This window comes from Mytilus edulis, chromosome 6, assembly GCF_963676685.1.
Source record: "Mytilus edulis chromosome 6, xbMytEdul2.2, whole genome shotgun sequence".
NCBI lineage: Eukaryota > Metazoa > Mollusca > Bivalvia > Mytilida > Mytilidae > Mytilus > Mytilus edulis.
The window spans coordinates 2,200,129-2,225,226 of NC_092349.1; positions in this window are offsets into that span (position 1 = coordinate 2,200,129).

Below are 25,098 nucleotides of genomic sequence, written 5' to 3' on the forward strand. Positions count from 1 at the left end.
TGGATTTGCGTTCTCCACCTTAAAATTTTATTTTAATGATTAGTACAATGTTTTCTGTTGTTTAATCTTTTTCGGGAGACACATTATGTTATTCGTATGATTGTTGATAATTTGCTTATTATGTGACAACTATGTCTACAAATAAGATCGACCAAGATGTAAATTGAACAGTCACTAACAAAAAGTGTATTTCTGTCTTTCAATATGCTGTACATCCTGTAAAATCAAAAATACGCCCAATTGCTACATTATCGTAGGAGAGAAGTTATAAGAGACAGCTAAACATAGTTTTTACCAAGGGAAATGGTTGTTAGCAATTCCATTCATTTTAACACGTTTTCATAACCGTTAATTCAAAAGATTGACGGGGGTTTATAACATGCATAACATTTTTTACTTATGTCACTTAGATCTCTAATAATGGCACTGAAACCTTGTTTCGGGTCCGTTTGATGTTGTTATAGCACCGTCAGAATTGAGAGGCGATGTTACTCCCGGTACCTAGCATAGTTCGAGAATTATGTTATCTGTATGTCAAGGAACCATTTCACAACATTTTGATTGATCCAATGATAGCCTGTCCAAAGACAAAAATGTTTCTGACTTTTGTTTTGTCTGTCTAAATTTCCGCCTTTAATTCTGTCGATACTTTTTTCAGAACTTCCGTTATGAATTTGTTGTTCGTTCAGTCTCGAAAGCATACGTTATATTTCTAATTTTACGGCAGGCATACATCAATCTTTCAATGAACTGTTTTGTACCGTGTTCTCATTAGGGTCAAATCTTAAACCTTGTTAAATTTGTGTATTGATAGAATCGTGTACCAATTGGTACAAAAACGAAAAACAGGGTGACATGTTGATCTATTTATTTATAAAACCTGACCCGACATGTTGATCTATCAATGATGGATAGATTTTAATGTTTCGTCATGCACAAATATTTAAGAGTATACATTTTATATACTGTAAATTCAGAAATTATAACGACGTTTTTAGTTATGCAAATACTGCGACTGGTTGAATATCGTCATAATAAGAACTCTCATTTTAATATCTGAAACACATATTTCTATAAATATTCTCCTGAGATCCACATGATTTATCTCGCATTTTTTATCATTCTTTAAAAATAACAATTTTAACTAGAACTGTCATAGCACGCAATAGCGGATGTCACCCTCGTCCGCCAATTGCCACTTATCTGCAGCCATTTTGAATTTGAAGCATTTTTAATTTATTTCACATTTTGGCAGTGTCCATGGTAACGGAGTTAAATTTTGTAATCTCCAAAGTCTAAAGTCAAGTCTAGTTTACATATGCTAGGCAACATTTGTTTCACATTGAATTTGGAGCATTTTAATCTTTTTATGTTTTTGCTGTTTCCATGGTAACGGCTGCCATTTTTAAAATTCCAAAGTCATACTGATGCTGAATATTGTGTTCCCCATATTAATAAACCATCATTTAACATTTAATATATGTTGAATTAATTTAACACTAATGTTCTTGAATGTTCCATGAAATCCCCCCCCCCTTAAATTATGCCAAGGACACCTCCAGCTGAGATTAAAATGTTTTATGTTGAAGTGGACATGGGTCTCTTAATATCATAGAAGTTTTATTTAAAGACAAATCCCTCTATTGTTTATGCGCATATACAAGCGCAACAGTACTATGCCGTCAGCGGTTTATGACGTCGCGGTTTCCGCGAACTGGAAACGTTTAGTAGAGTTATTCCTCTTTGAGCCGATGGAGAGAGTGACAATCATTTTGATAGGTTAATTTGCCGAGAAAAAAATGAATATTGTTTTTATATAATTGACTGGATAAATGAGAATGAAAAGAGAGTCAACTATACAGCAATCTAACAACAAAAAATACACAAAAATAACTAAAGAAACGAAACAAAATCTAGATACTCGACAACAAGATGAGCCAATCAAATTATAATATAATACTTTGTTCCTTAATTTTCCACATGTATAGACTTTCGTATGTTCTTAATTACATCGATATTTTAAAAATTCATTGTATCTTTAGCAATAGGTACATAACGTACCTATATATGGATATGGCAAATTGCACTAACGTATTTTGAATGTGTACGGCACTTACATTTTTACATGAATATAATAATTAGATTTCTGATAAATACCAACAAAACAGTAACATAAGGACGCATACATGTAAAACAAAGTACATCTAGAGAAATTAACAAGCTTCTAACATTGTAGGTTTTTTTATATGACCATTCCGAGTTTGTTCCGATTTACAAAATTTGATATTTATGTATAAGGTGCACAATTTTTGTATTAAAAAAACATAATCGTGTCTGTGTTAAAAAGTTGTCGGAATGGAGAATTACAGAGGAATGCATATGGAAAAAAAATCAATTTAAAGGAGATTTGAGAAAAGAGGTCGAACTAGGTTTTATTCATATTCACGGTATGACAGCTGTATGAGTATACTAAAACTGAGTTTCTAGCAACATTACGGAATATTTCGATATTCATAGATGCCTAGGGATGAATGATCAACACAGAAATGATGTTAATTAGACTCCGTTAACACTTGCACGGAATTAAAATAAAATCTATCTCTGAAAAGCATCTCGCGTATTCCATCTTTTAAGAACTTGTGCGTTTACATTTAGTATACATTGCATATCTAAAATAATCGGTCTAACCATTTCGTTAACAAAAAATCGTAGAAAATAGAATAAGAAAATATTTGGTTCATTAGATTATTATATGCTTCTGCATTTATTAATTTTATTTTTTATTAACATGTCATAAGTAATTAAAAACAAAGAATTGTCAGAAAAAATTACTTATAACGGTCATTTCGTTTAAAGATGAGTAATTTACAGAAAATAAAAAAAAAGGAATGAATACAATTGTAAAGATATTTTTTAAAAGGTGCACCGAATAACACACGTATAGTAAGCGAATATGGAACGAATAAGTAACAGGGCATAACAAACAACAAAACAGCAAATAACGAGAACTGGGTTGTCCCTTATTTGTAAGAATATAGCCTAAACCGGCCGCACGTCTTTCGACGTTATTTTTAGAATTGGCGCAATGTGTTCCCGCCAATTCAAATTGTTAACCCCTTTTTAGAAATATCTCTTTTTCCATTACGGTGACCCCATCTTTTTATTTCCTTATTTTGTTTAGGTATAAACAACGCATATTCTATTGAAGACTCATGGAGAAATTATTGGTCAATTTTTTTAAAACTTAATTTTCTTTTAGGTATTTCATATTAAAAAAGGCGAGAGAACTATTATAGCAACTTATCATTATTATTTTCCACTCAGAAAATGGTGATATTATTAAAATAGTTTGTATTAACAACTAGGTTAACAAAACAGACAAGTTTTTATTGGATACGGACTTTTAAAAAAATATTACACTGCTATTGACTAGAAGTCCCAATCATCCAAATTCCGTGAAAAAGATGGCGTTTTAAATCGAAAACGAGGTCGGTGACCCCATTTTTTTATTTACTTATTTTAAAGCTTTTACCTAGCCTAAAGTAAAAATAAAATATAAAAAAGATATTATTGGTAGATCTGAATAGAAGGATTTGTCTTTAATTTGGACTTTTTGATTTTTCACATTCTTTCTGTTTCCATGACAACGGCAGCCATTATAAGGAAAAGAAAAAGAATCGAACAGCATATTGGCTAAATTTAATTTTCAAACTGCACCGTAACTGAAATACAAATAAAATATGGCCTGGTTTTTTACCTAAATAACTCTTGTATTTTTCTGAGACCCGGAATATCAAAAATGTTACTGTATACAAAAACATCAATGACATTCAGAAAACATTTGATTGTGAATTTTGTATAATAATATATTTACATGTTATAAAAGGTTATCTGTTTCTTTATAAAAGCTTTCAAATTGTCGTTTGGGAACGTTTGCAGGTGTCATTGTACGATAATTTATCTATTCATGTATTGTTACATACAGATTAGAGGAAAAAGTTTCAATGACCAGTGATTATGGTTACTACTGACAGCGGAATGAATTTTACAGTTACTAGATACCTTCGTTATACATTTGAATTGACGACATTACAAAAAATTTCACAGCCTTGCAATTGTTTTGGTCGATCTGCGCAGACGATATATTGTAAATGAAAATAATACTAGTCCATTTCTTTTCAAGATATTGTCTTTGTAAAATATTTACCCTTTTTTTTTCTTCAAAAGAAAAGAAAACGAAACATATTCTTACCTTAAAAAAAAATTATTTCATAAGTTGGGTTTGTTATTTCATATCTTAATTACTTAAACTTTTATTGTGGATTTGCCTATCTGGTATGTACCGCTCTTGGTATATATTAATATTGCAATATACAGACTAGTCCAGCAATAAGACAACTGGAAATCAACACATTTTTTGCAGATACTTTTTCTCTAGTTTAACAATTTCTGGTCGACTTCTCAGCGATTATTTTGGAGGTCATCTGTATTTGTTGATGTATCTATATCTGTATTGATATCAGTTTTACATGCGCGACGATTTTTATTTGTGTCATTTATCTAATAAAAAAGGTCACAAAAATTGTTGGTTTACAGTAAATATAATGGTATACACATGCATGTTTGCTTGATTTAAATTCTGTTACCATGTATCACATCTCCGAGGAAATAAAAGATTGGAGGGACGTTCAATTACGAACATAATCCAAATGAAACTGGTACATACCTACAGTATATTACATCTTTTACAACAGGCGGCGTTTTGTTTAGTTGTTCAGTGTGTAGTGCGAATATTGTATTTCTTCGGTATTTGGTGTTTTCAAAACAGTTGCTGTTCTGTTTTGAGCTGTTCTGGAAGGAAACACAGGACCACAAACCACATCATCTTACACAACCTAATTATGTCGAATACAATGGCAAGGTTGACGTTATTTAACCAGTAAGCTCTCCAAGTATTCAGTTTACTACACATCCGGGGAATTTTGATGTATGGGTATAAGTGTGTTTGCTAAATGTTTATTAAGAAAACCGTTCGTTTCGGACGAGGTATATGTAATGAGTGATGTTTATTTATTTATTTTATAACAATTTAAAACTTTAACACTTTCAATAATAACAATTCCACCGAATTTGTAATTTTAGAAAAAAAAATGTAAATAGACGTGATTGTTGCAAACAGCGAAACACAAATCATGAAGATCTCTGAATCTTCCATTAATAAGCAATCTTATGACCGAGTCAAACGATTCTCCGTCCAGTAAAGTTAAATGCGTTCATTCGAAATTTACCCATGTAAGAAAAACATTGAACAACATAATCAACCCGTTTGAAATGTTTCTGTATTTCCAACTAAATTTCAACAGCGCTTGTATTACTATAAGTGATCTTACGGATGGTCGCTCCACTTGGTTTTTGATTTTTGCAAAAAATTCAGTATCTTCATGTTTTATTCATGTAGTGCAATTAAATCTTTGGCTTATTTTCCCCTTTTTTTCCTTCAATAATTTTATTAAATTTTTCTGGTCCACAATGCATTTAACTTCGTACATTATTTGGCCTTTTTAACTTTGTTTTATATAAACGTCACTAATGAGTCTTTTGTAGACGAAAATCGCATTTGACGCCAAATGTCAATTATGAAATCTATGATGACCAACATTGCTATTTTGAAACAGAGTAATAAACATCCGTAACGAATTATATCTTATAATTGTATTCAAATTCAAAACTACTTAAAGGACCGGTTTGAGCGGACAGACGTTTTTCATTATGTATATTTTTTCAGTAACAGTATCACAAAAAACTACTGATTAAGCACAGGAAGTTTGTTAAACTATGTTCTTTTATGATATTAGACATGCTGGAAATGTAAACACAAAAAAGTGATGGCTTACAATTCCATATTGACTTAATCAAATAAACTTTAATCTCCTTGTGTGTCATAACTTCTTTCCTAACAATATATAAATTTATCTTACCTCCTATACATTTCCAGGAATATGATTGGTTAAAAGCGTCCGCGTGCAAACCGTGTATATTTGATATTAGGTTAGTAGGGAGGCGGGGCTTATCTCATACACGGTTAGTAGTGGAGTTACGTCCCTTTATATTCCATATTAGGTAAGAAGGGGGCGGGGCTTATTTCATACACGGTTAGTAATGGTGTTATGTCCCTTTATAAAAACAAAACGGTACTGAGAAAAAAACTTAAAAGTTCCGACAGACGAAGAAATTGATGATTAAGATTGAAACAAATTCATAAAACACATTTAAACCTTACAAGTCGTTATTGTTTGCATCTATTTTTGTAGGATCAATGGAAGTATTTTCTTAATGCTAACAGTATTGAAGACTTGCTCATTTTGAGAATCAATAGTCTTAATTTCACACGTTAAGATAGTCGGTAAGATAAATTCGTTACATAGTGTGCTAGTGACGTAATACGGTATATATGGGGTCGGTAAATTCCATATGGGGATTCGAGCTTCGCTCTCACCCCATATGGAATTTACTGACCCCATATATACCGTATTAGGTCACTAGCACACTATGTAACTAATAGTATCTAGCTGATAACTTCTTATATAGTAATTGAAGCAATGACGTTATTTTATCTGTATTAGTTTATATTTCTATATTCACCATGCTGAGTGTGTACCTTGTTTTGTTACCATCGCTCAGTGCATTTTTGCTAGAGCCGAATAATCAACAAAACTCAACAGGAGGACAATTAGTGTCCGATAACCATTATCTTACTCTTGCTAAATGTATTGAGTCACAAAAACAGCAACATCGTGATACGGAAGTGCTCCGTAACTCCATGAACGATACCATTTCTGTTTTAACATCACAACTACAAAAAAAGTTTATAAACCTTGAAGTTAAATTGAGGGAGAATTTTAAACAAAACGATACATGTCGAATGTTTGCTATTGATGAACTGGAGAAAAAAATATTGGAATTGGAAGATTAACTTTACGAATGTGCTTCATGAACTAAAGATTGCAAATAACAAAATTGCAAATAACAAAATCTTAAAAATGACAGATGATGAAACGTCATTGAAGAACAACACCCATCATATTGATGCCAGAATGAAATCTGTCAAACAATTCGAGAATTTACAACCACTTAAAGATTTGCAGTCTATGAAACAGCAATTATAATGCAATTATTTTGTATCAATGGTTCTGATTGGATGACAGTTAGCGTAAAATGCTCTATCTCCTTGTCTGTAACTAAGGAAGCCGACATTTTTAATTGCTGAATGTATTGACTTGTAATGTCTACAATAATAAGCAAAACAAAACTCACATGTTGCACCTAAAAATCTTATTTTTATCAAATTTTATTACACTCTGAAGCGGCACAGAAGCAAGAAAACGCCCGGTGTATATGTTTGACGGAGGAAGCATACATATGACGTCACCTAGTGAAGGGACCAAATAAGAAAACATCTTTTCGCAGAATTTACTATATATAATGAAGATTTTATACTGAAATAATGATTGAATTTTAATTATGAAATTGTTTTGCATTAGAATAGAGAAACTGTAATGTATTTGTATCTTTTCTACGCGTCGCCAGGTAAACTGAATTTGCGACAGTAAAACTACCGATGGACGTCCTTAAAGCTTCAAATACAATACAGTTATCTCTTAAATGCAGGCTATCGATTCACAAACAACGACACTGAGTCGAAATCAATTCCCACGAAACCAGGACTTTCTAGCACTTGACAATCTGACTACAGTTCGCTTTGTCAATGAAGAACATCGTCTGTAAACTTTGGAGTCTCCAGGAGGATTTACTAACCCTCTTTAATCAGACATCATTTTGTCACAACTGAAAACCGGCTGCAACACATTGAAAACATCGAAAACGAGTCGTTGAACAACACGAGAATTATTGAAGATCGACTACGACATTTGGAGACCTATAAAATTGTATCATTGAATAATACAACTCGCTTGAACATGAAAACGGAAACACTGCAGACGCAAATAAGTAACAATAATCTGAAAGGTATGAATATTTCATGTTAACATTACGTAATTGTAGTATATCTAAGTGAAACATGTCTTATTATTACGTAAATCATTTAGTCCAGCGTCTACAAGCATATTCCAGAGGAATTATGCATATCCTTATTATCGTATATAATTAAAATATAAAAGTTTACTCATGTATTATGATATATTTTATCATATATTATCACAGGTATAAAAGGGTTAAATAAAATATTAGCAGCAAAGATATAAATAAATCTAAAATTGCTGCTACACTCTCATAAGATCACTCAACACATCGCCATTATATACATTACATTTGCACAGAAGAGATTTGAAAATATATGAGTTGTTTTAGTATATAAAGATAATGAATACGGGGAATGTGTAAAACATCTCCGACCATAGAACAGATCAAGGCAGCCACCGAACCTAGAGGCGGTATACAGATGGTTCCAAAGCAATAATAAATAAATTTAAACGCGAAGCCTGGGTTAAAGATTCTTTCTATCAGAATAGAAATATTCAATGAGCACAAAGGCGGCGACTATTATGTTTGCTAATACTTATTTGCTTTTTATGCTATTTTATTGTAAATCCCCAGTTCTGCACTTCAAAACGGCTCTGTTGAAGGGCAGTACGCTAACCATATTGATGCAATACTTTTAGATGAGTCATAGAAGTAGTATTGAGTTTTACAGACCCTATCAGATGATATAATACTTCCCAAACAACAATAGGTTTGCGGGTGTATTTTTGAGCATACGTTGAACATGTAATGTATAGCAATGTACTGCTCTCTGTAACCGAAGAAGATATTGACCAGCAATAACACTGCAGCCAGCAGATAATGGCATACGTGAATTATTCGTAATCATAACATTGAATTGCAAATAAATATAGTAAGTTACTGAGTGATTTTAGCAAGTGAGTGCTTTGTTTTTTTCAAGACTACAGCACCAATAGAGCCAAACAAAACAAAAAAAAAACCTAAAGAACTAAAGACCTTAATAATTCTAAGAAAACTTACCATTATTGACAATTGTATATTCTGGATGCAAAATATGCCAAACATATATCTGCAAACAAATGTAAGTTATGTTTCCTTGTTACTGGCGTAATGGTATTAACCATATGTGAATTCTTGAAAATTCTAAAGAACTTCTGGATAATGTTAAATCTCAGACTATTTCTGAAATTAACATATTATTCTTTTTTTATATCTCTGCTTGTATATACCACCATTTCCAATGTGAAATTTTAATTGTTTTGAATAAACATTGAACGACAATTTTTTTTCTATGTGACGTTTACATTTTCTGACTTCCGACACGCGAGGCAATGAATGTGGTTTTTTTATTTGATAAATGCTGTTGATGAAATGGTAACACAGTGATGACTGCTGACCCATATTTTGACTTTTGATTAGTATGTATGTTTTGTTCACGCATCGTTGAAAATATAACGCAATTTGATGCGACTGTCATATAAGTGAGATGTTTAGCGCTATAAAACCAGGTTCAATCCACCATTTTGTACATTTGAAAATACCTGTACCAAATCAGGAATATGACAGTTGTTGTACATTCGTTTGATGTATAGTATCTTTTGATGTTGGCATTTGATTAGGGATTTTCCGTTTTAAATTTTCCTCGGAGTTAAGTATTTTTGTGAATTTTTCCTTTTTTTTTACTGAAAAAAAATAGAACGGCCTTACCACATCCATTTATTTATCCTAATAATAAGTTATAATCTCAGATCCATGGCGTGTTGTCCCTACTCCATAATAAAACTGGCTTCCATACATTAAATGAGAATCTATACTGAGCCGAAAAAGTTTTGCAACAAAATAAAAAAAAATTATAACAAAATCAGAACGACATATTACATGTCTAATTTTAATACTAAGAAAATGGAATTATGACATGTTAGAAGCAACATGCATGTTTATCTCTCACATTCGCTAGGAATTGTTTTGTATGGAATGCAGTAGGGTCGAAATATGGAAATCAAAATATTGTTATTCAAAATCAATTTCTCGTCTATGCTCCACGTGCATCAATGAAGGTTTGGCAAGCCCTTCAGTAGCTACCCATATTATGTACACTACTCTTATGGCCGGAATATACTTGATGTTAAGCGGAAGTAGTGCTCCTCCCTCTGTGTTGTTTTTTTTTGGATCTACTAGATATCAGCATGTCCTGTGCAATTCCGATTTGTCAATATTTCTTTGTTAGTCTCTTAACTATTCACTTACGCACATTAAATCGAGCCGCGACATTGGTAACACTCATTCCGGCATCAACCATTCTAAAAGCTTTCTGATGGTCATTTTCGGTGAGACCTGGTTGACGCCCCATGCAATTTTTTCTAATGTTTATGTGTCTTTCTTACCAATCATTATGCTGGGTCACTGAACGTTTTAAATGTATAGGTACAGAAGGTAAAATATCAATTACGCGTGCAAAGCTTAAATGGCGAAGTCAATGTTTGGTTACTAGTTGAGGAAAAAATGAAGTCCTACTTAACTCTAAAACATATAGATAGACTAAATTAAAAAAAAACATACAAGGCTAACAAAGACCAGATGCTCCTGACTTGGGACAGGTGCAAACATGCTTCAGGGTTAAAAAAAAATTGTGATCTCAACCCTTCTTATTCATCTAGCCAATGTAGAATAAAGAAACACACATCAATACGCACAGTAAAACTCAGTAGAAAAGAAGTCTGAGTCCGATATTAGAATATGTAACAAAAGAAACTAAGCAAGGTGACAATGAAACACAAATTAAAAAGTACTATTAGCAGTTACTTTCATGCCAGACTCAATCAAACTAATTGAAATATTATGTCTTTATCATATGAAAATCAATCACAATCCATCTGATTAGGAGTTGAGTATCATTACATCATAACACAAAGAGAAGAACATAGACCATACCATGCAAGTCACAAAAGCCCTTTTCACAAAAAAATTTTAAGTGTAAAATTAATCTTACGATAAAAATATTTCAATTGTTAAGGAATATTTTAGACTAGCGATTAATTTTTCATTTAACATTTTTTGTAAAAAGGGCTCATGTTTTTTTTTTTGATAAATGTGTTTATTTCGATGCAAAGACCCAATGTTTGAACCATCATTGATACCAAAATTTGCAATACGTAATGATCTGACAACAATATCGATCGTAACTTTATCCCTTCTGAATACGACTGTTGAAAGATTTTGTTAGCTTTTGAGGTGGTGCCGACATTGATGTGCTCTGAAAAGAATATAACCATAAAGATTGAATTTGAAATACCGAAACGTTTAAGATGTCTGCACATATTAACCTAAGTAACTTGCAGATACAGTGTTACATGCTAATATGAGAGGACTTCTTTGAACTTTAATTCATTAAAATATATTCTTACACTAAACATGTTAAATGCATATTAGAACAGGACATGAAAATATCAATATCATTTAACGTTTACCGTATTCGTTCTGTCAACAGTCACACTGTAAACGTTATTCACATGCACACAATCAGTTGGAGCAATGTGTCTTAATATATGTAACAGTTTTACTGTAGTTTAATCCTTAATCATCAAATGATATACCGATAGAATATTGAGCAGATACTTTAAGACATTATTATCAATACTATTACATTTTTATATACGTTGCGAAAAGAATGATATAAACTATTTTGATTGTCAAAACCATAAAGTTGGTTATAATGTTCATTCTTTATTGTGCTGTACATCCTGAACATTCAAATAGACGTCCGAATTTGAATGGATTTTACTGGTAGTAGGTAGAGTTGACAAAAAATATGTACCTTATTTAGGAAATATGTCGATCAGATAACTATCTACCAAAGGATGTAGATCAAACGTGTCCTTCTCGCAAACCATCAAAAGTGATAGAAAAAATATCACTCTAATGGATTGAAATTCTGCTATGGACCGAATAATGGGGACTTTTGTAAATTTTCATCCATTTTTTGCAACATTGTGTATCAAATAAATACAGATCGTTGCCTTGATTACAACAAAATGATATTATATTTCACTACTGAAAATTAAATCCATGAAAGATGATGTTTCCATATATATGCACTGTCACATGCGTAATACAAACATTACGTCTTATTTGTTTAAAAAAAAACAAGGAAAAGAGGGTTAAAAATTATGAGTGTCATTTTAGAGTTCTATTCCTAACTGTGCTTTGCTACTTTATCACTTCGACTTCTCTTCAGCAACAGTGGCAATAAAATTCGGATTTGTAGTTAGCTTGGCTGTTTGAATAGTCGGCATTGTAGTATCACCATCTTTGCACGATAGACAACCATTTCAGCTTAATTTTGACTAGATCCGTAGATGGCCTGTTTCTAGACAAAATATGTTTGTTCCTTTTTCAAAAGGTTATCCATCGATTGGCAGTCTACATTTCATTTAAATGTATGTCAATCCAATTTTTGGGACGTCTTTAAAGGATAAACTGTTATGTAAGTCATTGCGCGTTTAGCTTTTTTATCAATGTATATATTTTTCTAATTGGCAAGGTTTATTCCAAGTGACTATGATTCATTATACGCTCGTTCAGAACAAATACTAATATATATATGCACTGATAGATGTCACTCAGTATATAGAAATTCGTGAATTGAACATCAAATACTGGTTGTCCCAAAGCTTTAATAGGGAGAAATACTACATGATGACCTCAACATCGTCTTACCAGGCAAGTTAGTTTTTTTATAGAAAATAAGGTATTTCGACATGACACATACACCCTGTCTTCCTGTATAAGTTACTAAATAACTCTTTCTAGTCTTATGCCGTGTAACTATTGTATGGCCTGCTTGGTCTGGGTTTTTTTATTATAAAAAGCCGAAATTCGTTTGAAGATTGCTAATGATAACAAAATAGTTAAATTTATTCTTTTTTGCATCTGTTCTATAATGCAAATGTTATACTGACCAGATTTTGTACAAATTACTTATGGCATTTTTCAGTAGCCCGGAAAACCAAACTTTATAACGCATGCAGAAAAATTAATATATACATTTACATAACATTTAATCGTAAATTGTGACAAGCAGAGATTCACCTTTTAATAAATCTTAATATTTGTCGTTGTGCGTATCTAGATTTGAATAAAATCTGTATGTTGTACTCACAAAGCGGTATATTTTTACAAAGATAGATATTTTAATCTATTTACATGAAGATATAATAGCAATATTTTTATCTTCAGAATTTATCTTTATTATGGATATAGGAATGCATTTAGAATAAACTATACCTGTGTTAGAGATTAAAATCCGTACGAATCAACATAGTATATTCACTTTTATGCAAATTTTGATTTTTTTATCAATCTGTAAAAAAATTAATATTCTAACTGCAACCGATCATCGTACAGTCCAAATGCATTATTAAGACAAAACATCTCTATATAAGTGCCACTTGTTTTAATTTTACCTTAAGTTGATACGAAACCATGCAAAGTACATTTTTTCTTTCTTTTCATAAATACGTGCGATAATACAAAAGTCGTTAAAACGATAAACAAAAGATCTTTATCATCATCATTGGGTACATTATAATGAAATATTTTAAATCGGTTACATATACAATTTACATTATGTATTTTCGAACTCTCAAATCCCTGTTCATCAATTCCCCAAATGAAGTTGAAAAACAAAACCATGTATATGCGATTCGTTCTTTTAAAACGCTTCCAATCAATAAAACATACGTTCATCTACAAAACTAAAGTTGTTTATATACAAATAAAAAATGAGATCGTTATTTTTACATTGAGTAACTTAGGTGTTTAGATATCATATTTGACGTTATAAGAAAACCCAAACTAGTGTAAGGATCAATTAATGAAACGCATTCTCATGACACGTACATGACATACATTAAAGCATATATTCTGCGACTTTTTTTAGTCCTAAAACATATGACGTTAGGGGCAATATTGAACAATTGTGATATTTCTATTTAACTTTTTTTCTATATTATCAATTTCTGTTTTCAGCCATGAAATACATCATTGTACATAGTAAAATAAAATTATCAATTAAATTAGAAAGTGTCCTTAAATTTTATATATATTTTCAAACATTGCCTTAACATGGTTAAATTCTAATAAGTATAAAAATGTGATTTAGTCGATTTGTCAGTTGAATGGTTGCTACAGTACAAGAATGGGAACTGTGTTGTTATATGGTACACACAATGAAAATATAGATACAAGAAAGGAATATTATACATGTTTTTATCAAATTTTCTTCATAAAATCAATCTTTTAGTGCGCTATTTCTTGTCGACATAAAAATGCATCTATCTTTTTACTTTCTATATAGGTATAACAACAGCTACACTATTTTATCTTTATCAGTCTAGTTTTAGCATTCAAGATGTACCTGTGGAGTGTTTATCTTGTTATGTTTGCATCGGTAAATGCATTTTTGCTAAAGTCATCTAATCAACAAAATTCAACAAGAGAACAATTAGTGTCTAGTACCCATTATATTACTGTTTCGAGATTTCTTGAGGCACAAAAGCAACAACAGTTAAATATCGAAGAACAACATCGTAATTCAGAGACGTTCCGAAAGTCTGTAGATGAAACATTTGCTTTATTAACAACGCAACTGCAAGATAAATTCGACTACTTTGAAAGGAAATTTTGCAATGATGCTAAGCGAAACGAATCATGTTCAGCTGTAGATAAATTAGAGAAAAAGTTGTTGGAACTAGAAAATAATTATACCACCGTGTTATCTGAAATAAGATTGACCAAAGACGAGAACAAGAAATTGAAAAATCAGTTGTCTATATTAATGAACAAAACATATTATGTCGATGAACGGGTGAACAATATCGAACAATTAAAACACATACAATCACTCCAAGATTTGAAAACTATAAAACAACAAATTCAGAGTATTAATTCAAGAACAGCGGTTCTGAGTCAAAATCAGTTCGCACTAAACCAGGATTTCCTAGCCCTATATAATCAGTCTTCAGTTGGGTTTGCTCATGCTGTTACCCGTTTACAACACTTGGAAAGCTTCGAAAATGAATCATTGACAAACAGAAATCATTTTGCAGAGCGACTACAAGATTTGGAGACCTACAGGAATATGTCAATGATGACTGCAACTAGTCTTACCAAGAAAACAGAAACAATGAAGACGCAAATTAATAATGATATACGGAAAGGTAAGACAAATCGTAAATTCATTTAATTGAACAGTAATATGAGTGGAAAATATTGAAATTAATTAATGTTTTTTGTGTATTACAAAAATGTAATTCCTCTCGAAAAAAAAAACGTCGATGGTGCACGTACTTATTTCTGGATTTGCCTTTTAGTTGTACTTTGATTTTTATTAAAATTCTTTTTAAGCAGCTTGACTTATTACAGGTCATACAAAGGAAGTGCAAATATATTGGCACACATGTTGGACATGGGTTTTAAGAATGTTAGCTGATCTGTTTCAAAATGTTAAGCTTTTCAAGAGATTATTATAAACTTATAGTATATAAATAAATGAACTAAAAAACGAAAAGTCTCTGTCCTTTGATGTTGATACATTTGTATTACGAAGATAAATGATTATTTTCTGTTTGGTCGGGTTGTTATACTATTTTCGAAAATGGTTTTTGAAACTATATACATGTTCTGTACTGGTGTATCACAATTATGAAAAGCAATGTTAAGCAGGCAACATTATGAATGACAATACATATATTAAACCAGAAGATTCTAAATTTCAAAACAAATGCCAAAAACAAGATCAATTACAGTCAAATCAAATTAGCCATGACACTCATTTTGTGAAATCTACCTTATGTATTATTGGGTGATTTGCTGGATTTATTTTGAATATTTATGAACTCTGTTTCATCAAATGTGCAACAACAAAAAAATCAAACAATGTGCCACAATTATTATCTAAATCATGTTAGTTAATAAATCAGTATAAAAAACCGGTTAAAAAAATCGATCTTAGAGAAAAATAAAAAAAAATCTGTTTTATTTATAAACATCACTGATAGTTTGATACACACATTGACAATAGTTGTTGAATACAGACAAAACTAAATTCTCCTTGTAAGACTCTTTTTTCGCCTATAATGTGTCAAAAACAAGCTATTTTGTATCACTTTGTTTTGTTGCAACTACTTAACGCTATCTTGAAACTCGACTCAACCTGTCCCGACCAAGGGTTGATGTCAATTAAACTCCGGCATTTTCAAAAAGTCAAACTCTGGAAGGGGTTTTAATTTGTTTGTCTGTTTCATTAACTCGACAGACTATACTTACCCGAGTTTGTCGAATCGGAGTTGTCCTTTGATGTAATAGATAGGAACGTCTTTGCTAAAATTGACCAACTCATCCCTATAAAAGATATGACTTTTCCGATCCTTGATGTGCTGTAACCCGTCATTATTAAAACGAACGACAATTTAACGCATTAGCTATTCTGTTATACTAAAGTTATAGAGAAAATATGAAGATGATCCTAGCATACGAACTACATTAAAGCAGGTCAGTTCGTTTTTATTTTCTTTACCGACTGTTGTTGGGATAGTACCGTCCAGTCGAACTTATCTCAGATATCTCATTTAGTGGGAAACACTAGGATACTATTAACCCTTTCACCAACATTGTTGTTGGTTTTTGCTAATGCCTTATTCTAAAACAAAAATACATGTATTTCTGTCTTTTTCAAATTTCCTCTATTCAGCTGTTTTTAAATTTTCGCTTGCATTTTTATTGTACTATTTTGTAGAAAGTCCATAATTAATTAACTGTTAAGTCAGTCAGGTAAATATTAACTAATGGTATCCCTAAGTAAATCTAACAATCAATCTATTTTTCAACCTAGCACGTTTTGTTGTATATAGTACTGCAACTGACATCGAAAAAGACGCTTATTTAATGAGTTTAATGGTCCGGAATAACACACGGCTGCAAATTGTTTTAAATGATAGAATAATATCTATATTTTAATTTCCGTCGGGTCGTAAAAAGTTTCTATGGTCACATTTTTGTATTTTATCCCTTTAATGGGGGTAACCCACAATTTACGGTTTTGGGTAGTTACCTTAAAATCCAAAAATATATTTTTTGGTTAAATTTCCCCCTATTTTCGTAAATATTTTCTATGCACATATCATCAAGGATCATCGGAATGATGAAGACATAAATATAATACCATCTCCAAGTAAAACATTCAAACTTAAAGTTAGCTGTTTTTTAGGTAGAAATTTAACGCGTTTTTCTTTGAAAACGAGAAAACATATGATTCAAAAATAGTATTTGACATTTGAGAGGACAAAACATATTATTGCGATACTGCATGCAAATTTTGTTGGGCAAATTCCAAACAATTTTGTCAAAAACTCAAAAATAAAAACATCAATTGTACCTTTTTTAATTACGGAAATTTCCTATCCGTCAATCAGCTTCACCATTTATTTTTTCCTTCACCATCAATTTGATAGTTTCGATGTGATTATAAAATTGAGAAAGGAAATGGTGAATATGTCAAAGCGACAACCACCCGACCATAGAGCAAACAACAGCCGAAGGCAACCAATGGGTCTTCAATGTAGCGAGAATTCCCGCACCCGTAGGTGTCCTTCAGCTGGCCCCTAAAATATGCATAATAGTACAGTGATAATGGACGTCATACTAAACTCCGAATTATACACAAGAAACTAAAATTTAAAATCATACAAGACTAACAAAGGCCAGAGGCTCCTGTAGATTTTGTAGGAGAAGTTAAGTTATTTTTTAGTGATTTGAATATATATAGTTGTTCTTTCGTGTATTTTCTGTAAATAAGTTATATTTTTGTTAATAAAATTTTGACTTTATATAAAAGTTAACCAAATCCTTCGGATAAGAGGTTTTTCCGGATAATGACTATAGTTGACATTGTGTGAAAATACATTGTATGTCAATGTTTAACCTCAGAGCAATTAATATGCATGCAAGTGGTCGGGGGAAAAGTACTATTGAAGATTCGCAGAGATTTGGTGTGTGACAAGGTGATGCTAAAACCAACTTCTCTTAATATTCTGCTTTCCGTGGGCGAATCATCAGTGATGTTATGAGACTTGCACCAGAAGGCAAAATTGGTGCGTCTTTAAATTAGATTGATTGATTGATTGTTGGTTGCTTAACGTCCAGTGACAAATATTTCATGCATGTTCAGGACGAGAACAAGTTAACAATAAAAACAATAGGTAGGTTTTGTCATAATAGAGGCCATTCGGGATGATGATCGGGAAAATTTAGACTGACACTGGAAAATGATAGTATATTGTTTGGGACAGAAATTTTCCATTGCAACAGGCCACCTTCGGACTCCTCAAAGAGTTGATGCAAGGGTTTTAACATGCAAAGAACGTGACACTCCCTTTACACGAGGCATCGGACTTAACGTCCCCATTCTGACCGGAGGTGACTGCGAACTTGATACATCCCGCACAGCCAAACGGACGCCCCACTTCGTTTTACTGCCGGTCGGGAGAAGACCAAGTGACCATATTTCGTTTCCCCAGTCACCCTTGGGGAACTTTAAATTAGAAACAACAGAAATCCATACATGTGATCAAACTGATCGATATGTATCCTCACAACCTGACACTTTTATACGATCTCGCTCTAGGTTTCTTCCTTGTAGTTTGGATATGAAAACAGGGTTTTTGTGTAAAAGACAAACCTTTAAAAAAAACCGAGAAAACTACGCAAAACTGAGTCCTCTAAACGTGTTGACAATCTTTTAAGTTGTGCTTATTAATGTGAGTAATCATTTATCCATGCATAACCAAGTACTTATTGAAGTCAACACCTGTGCAATTAAGTAAATCAGTTACTGAAAAATTAGAATTTGAACTTGCTCTCAGTTCATTAATAACGATTGTTAGTGATGTGATTTGTTCTTCCATAAAAAAGCCTTTCTCATGTAGCACATCCTATATATATACCGATCAATTTTACCCAAGATTGTCTCTGATGCTTACCAAACTGCCAAACTCCAGAACTAACTAGATATTGTGACACCTTACAATTCAGACACAGTGGGGCCAAGGGATATGAAATAAAGAGTTTAGCTCTGAACTCAATTTAGGGGATGCCATATCTGCTGCAGGAAAATTGAAGTCTATGTTAAAACTTTCAGAATTACACCAAGGTGTGTCTGACAATATTAAGGATACATTAAAAGAAGAACAATTACTTCACCCTGCCACCAGTGCTCTTATGAGCTATGTCCTCATTTTGGTATTTCTATGGAAATGCATAGCTTGTTAATAGATATAGGAAGATGTGGTATGAGTGCCAACGATACAACACACCATCCAAGTCACAATTTATAAAAGTAAACCATTATGGGTCACGGTCCGGTCTTCAACACGGAGCCTAGGCTCAAAAGTTCATTTGTTAGTTAATTGATAAAAATAACACAAAGGCGCTTCTGAACCGTATATTGTCCCTAAAGATAACAAAAATTCGCAAATGGATGGCTATTACAAAATCAATCGTTTCTGTAGCAACATTCGCCCCATTACACTTTGGATTGGCAGTGCAGATACATCGTGCATATGCATATGGGAATATGGGTCACTAACATTTATAGAAACTTTGTACTCACATTTCTTTTGTGTTTCCTATGCAAAGGTAAGACCATATCTGACGAGTTTGACCGAATCAGGACGGTATTTACGCTCTAGATAGCATTTGTACTCAAAAACTGTGTTTGCTTTGAACAAACTCTGTCCTACGCCGAACTTGTTCTTATGAAAAAGGGAAGTGTCTTGTAATGCTAATACGCGTACTGAATTCGCATATGATGACTAAGAGATTGATTCATGTCCCTATTTTATGAATACTTGAGCTATAGTGTGTCACTTTTAAAAGTTATATAAGGATCACGACTGATTTTGAATTACAACATTAGAAAATTAGCATTGCATTGTATAATTTTTCATCCTTCCCTTAAAAAACGAATGAGTTAACTTTTTTACCAGGATTATACCACTAAAAAAAAGTTCATGCACCAAACTGACTTTGTTTTACACTCACTTTTTTTTAAACCTCGCATTCGCCTCGTGTGACTATAGTATATTTTGTGTTATAACTGCTCTGTCTAGACTTTGCAAATCCACAATATGTACATGTATTTATCTATAACTAGATACTAATTTTCACAAAATACACAACCTTTAAGATGCAAAATTAAAAACACTGTTTCAGTGCTTGAATTTTGTTTTTTTCAAAGATAGAAAAAATATTGAAATCATTTGATAAACTGGTGTTTTATACTTTAGAAAATAATTCTGTAATATACTATAGTGAAATACTATACACAATATGAAAGTTTATGGATGTGAAAAGGTCAAGGCCACTTCTTCTTTTGCTATGTGTTAAATGGAAAAAAATCAGAAGGTTCCAAATCAACGCCATTTTTTAATGGCAGCTTTTCATATAAGTAGTCAAATTTGTCGTTTTAACATCGTTTATGCCATATGCTTATGATTGAATCGTTTTTGTAGCATTCTATTGAATAAATATCAGAATATTTCTCCTTTTTGTCCTTGTGGTTGAAATGTTGATATTTTTAGGTCTGACCTTTGACCTCAATTTCACAAAATTGTGACCACTCTGGATTTTTACGACCCAACTTTTCTTATTATACACGTTTTCCTCTTTCCATCGATATATAATTTAGGTGTGTGTTCTTCCGGACCATTAAAGTTTTAAAAAATGAACTCTGGTTGCAGTACTAATAGTACAGACAAGAAAGTAAGTATGGAAAATGTTCAGTCTTCCACTTTTTGGGAAAAAATCAAAACCCGTGTTGTAGGATGCATGTCTGCTAAGCACGTGGGAAATATACTGACAGTTAAAACTGCTTGATCTTACCGTTTGATAGGTTGACATATCTGAGTCAGTATTTAAAAAATCAATATTTTGGTCTGATATAAAATCTAAATGTATCAGTCTTTATACTATATGCTTGGTATGTCCGATCTGTTTTATTCTAATGATCTACAGAAATATTGTTCGTCGTCCGATATTGCATATATACACATGGAAAAAAGTATTGCAACACCAAATTGAAATTGAAATAAAAAAAAAACACTTTTTATTTTTGTGTGATATAATTTGGTAAAATAGAACAACTTAAACATTATTTAAGTATAACCTGAGCTTAATCAATAAATATCGAATCGATAAGTTTTTATCTGCACATGCAGCTACTGTACCCGTAAACAGCAAAACAGATGTTTTCATCCTCATTGTTTTCAACACTTTAAATAACAAAGTTTTTAAAGTTATGTGATTGACACCTTGTAATGGGTCCTCGACAACTCTAAACTGCAGCAAGATGGCATATTATCAGCATGAGAGAAGCAGGGATGTCGCTGTAACAACTGCACGTATTGTTGGTCATCACCATTCCACTATAAGTCGTTTTGAGTTAAAAATAAGGCACTAAACGATGTTCAAGACCTTCTGAGATAAAGAAGACCCCCTATACCATTTGCTAGGGAAAATCAAGCATAATGAAACTTGGTCAGAAGGAAACCCATTGCATACAATACAATCCTAAAAAGAGAGTGGTGGGCATCCAGGAGATTTTTAACAAGAACTGTTCGTGATCGACTCATCGCTACTGGTTATCGTGCGATAAGACCATTTCAGAGAACTTTGCTTACAAACAGACACACAGTTTTCCGTATCCAATGTAGTGCAGAGCTCGCTAAAGTTGAAAATTAGCATCGTGGAGGAAGATCCATTGTCCCAATGGAACTCGGTTCATCTTCCTTGGACGGATCATAGCCCGGATTTGAACCATATCGAGCATATATGGAACACTATTGGGCGGAACGTGCGCGAAAGGACACCCCAGTTCAAACACATCATGAAATAAACAATGCTCTTCATCAGAAATGGTTGCTGCTACCTTAGCAACAAATTAGTCGATTTTTGGCAGGAATCAGAAGACGTTTAGATGCGGTTATCCGTTTGAAAGGAGGCTGCGCACAAAGTACTAATTTGTTGGCGTATAACGATCAACCATGATGTGAACAGTCATCTGAAGATTAATTTTGAAATGTCTGACATTGTAAGGTTCGACTACAGTAAAAGTTGTAAAATGCATTTTGTTTGAACAAAAAACACTTCATTTTGTTATTAAAATTGTGGTTATATAATTCATTTTTTTTCAAACATTTTTTGTTCGTTTCAATGCCAATGTTACAATGTATCATAAACTATGTTTCAATAATATTATACAAACATTTTATTATATTCCATCCCAAAAATGAGGCTGATTTTTCAAATTTTAAAAAATCAAGGCGTTGCAATACTTTTTTCCATGTGTATAGATTAAAAAGTGATTGAAATTTGCAGCTGTTGTATAATAGTTTACAATATATATTCGAAATAATCTATGGCCTGATTTCAGTCAGTTTAATCTATGCATTTTTCTGAATCCAGGATTATGAAAAATTTCACATATACAAAACCATCAATAACATTAAAGGAACAATTAATTGTCAATAGTGACAAGCAAAGTATTTACATTTTATGTTATTTTATTTTTCATTAAAACTTTAAACTGATGATTGAAGAGTTTTTATTCTTACAGTTTGTCAAAACAAGTATATATTTCAAGATGATTAATATGATATAAATAAAGATCAAATATTTTAATTTCAATATTTTGATTGCATGATAGTGAAATACATCTTATAGAAACCATAACTTCTTTAGAGATTCAAAATTGTGACTGTAAACATATTGTTTTCATACCAGTCTGATCATCATTTAAACAATTTTAGATTTTAAAATCAGTCTGTATCGTTATCATGAAATAAACTAAGAAATGCTTGATTTATATTTTATACCTTTAAAAATACTCATCTCTCAATTCTGAGTGCTCTTTAACATAAAACTTGCTACAAAATAAAACAGTTACCTGCACAATTAACTAAGAATGTCACATCTCTTTGATTGTTCATTGTTGATTTTATTATTACTGGCTGCAGACATTTTTACAAATTCATCCAACGTTTCGATATTCTCAATTGTGTTACATCTTTTTCGAATAAAACTGTTCGATGGCGGTCGATTTTGAATAGGAAATGCTTGAGCGTGTTTAGTATTTTTAGATGTATTCATTTTGTGTTAGCTGTTAAGACTGATGGTTAACAGTTATATTTACGATTTTTACTGCTTAAATTAAGTAAGATAGCACTTTAAAATTAAATCTTCCAATTGTGAAAAATAGGAAGTGTCATCAAAATCATAAGGAACAACAATCAGCTTCACTATTAACATCATACTCTATCAATGCCAACTAGTACTCGTACTTGTTACAATATATTTTGAACACGTTTTTTCAAATTAACTGAGAGCTATTGATCAAAAGTAAAAATAATGGTTTAATGCCAAAAATTAGTTGACCACTGGCCGCGTTAGACAGGTAACCGTTGAAATGAGATAAATTATATAGAGCAAATGTTTGGGAGAATCTAAAAGGGACTGAAACAAGACGCTGACTGTTAAAACTAGTCAACCGACAAGGCGGGTTAATTTAGTCTATCACATAGCTGAGCGGGTGACATATTTTTAAAGGTCAACCTCTCGTCCAGACCAATCTAAAATCGATAATTCAAAGGACAATGAAGAATTGAAGTTCCATCAAATTATTAAAGACAATGCTTAAGTTCTACGTTTTGGATCAAATTATATCATTTGACTGTCAAAATAAAGAACAAAACATTTTGCTTCACTTCTGTTGATTTTTCTAATACCCGTAACGTTGTTATGTAGGTGACGTCTTAGAAAATACTTTAAGATAAAATTCATTTGCAAAAGACAATATTGAAAGGACATTAAGTATAATAGATTAAATAACACATAGCTTAGATAGTGATAGGGCAGATTGGTACCCCTCGAAAAAGCTTTGTCATCCTTGGTTTTGCCGCGATTGACAATATTTTCTTTGGGTAACACTCTGCTCTATCAGCCACTCAGCTATGCGTTTTTTATATATTGTCAAATGAAATATCTACGCGTGCCTTAACAACTATCATTTCAGAAAAAATGTATCGATCGGATATCTGTTTATATAAATATTGACGCATCTTCAAAATTTATCTATATACGCTCACATTGTAGCATTAATGATGTACCGATGTGTGTACCTTTTGTTGTTACCGTCGATTTGTGCATTTTTGCTGGAGCCAAATAATCAACAAAATGCAACAGGAGGCCAACTAATGTCCGGTAACCATTATCTCACTATTGACCGATTTCTGGAGGCACAACAAGAACAACATCGTGATACGGAGAAGCTTCATAAGACCATGGACGACACAATTGCTGTATTGGCATTGCAACTTCAAAGTAAATTCGCCGATCTGGAAAGGAAATTAAAAAGTGACGTAAAAAAAAACGAAACATGTCGGGGTGTTGATGATCTTGAGAAAAAGTTTATTGAACTGGAAAATAACTATACCACCGTGTTGTACGAGCTTCAGATCGCAAAAGACGAGAACGCGAACATGAAACATCGGTTTTCTTTATTAACGAATGAAACATATCGTGTTGATGAACGAGTGAAACAAGTCGAACAATTAAAGAACGTGCAATCACTTCAAGATTTGCAAACTGTTAAACAACAGATTCAAAGTATTAATGCACAAACAGCGTCATTGAGTCAAAGTCAGTTTGCAAGAAACCAGGACTTTTTAGCCCTATATAATCTGACTTCCATTCGCTTTTCCAATGCAGAAGACCGTCTGCAACAATCTACCAAAGATTTTGTACTCGTAGAAAATCGGTTAAAAAACTTAGAGAACTTTCGTAATTTGTCAATTTCGAGTGAAACAAGTCAGCAGCAGACATTCCAAGATTTAAACCAAACACTTATTGGTCTGGGAAATACAATAAAAACGACGACACTCGCACTACAAACTAAAGGTATGTATTTATGAGAGGCAAACAAAGTTAACCGATGTTCATAATTTGTAAATTCATGAAGAATACACCAAT